The following is a 236-nucleotide window of genomic DNA, read 5'->3' as shown; positions in this document are numbered from 1 at the left end:
ATTATTCAAGAGTTTTTCTTGTGTGGATCTTCCTCCTCTATGATTATTATATTATATTATATTATATTATATTATATTATAATTACTTTATGCTGTAATCAGTTTTCTTAGGGTTTTTTTAATCTCTCTGTTGCCTTGGGTGACTTTGAGTAGACAGAACTCATTTGTATTCTCAATCATTTTCAAATGAAACACATTTCTTCTTCTGCAGTCATCTGTGACTCTGGATCTCACTT

Source organism: Podarcis bocagei (genome assembly GCF_964188305.1).
Source record: "Podarcis bocagei genome assembly, chromosome: 5".
NCBI classification, from domain to species: domain Eukaryota; kingdom Metazoa; phylum Chordata; class Lepidosauria; order Squamata; family Lacertidae; genus Podarcis; species Podarcis bocagei.
The sequence above is the reverse complement of the archived record's forward strand: the minus strand, read 5'-3'. Positions refer to the sequence as shown.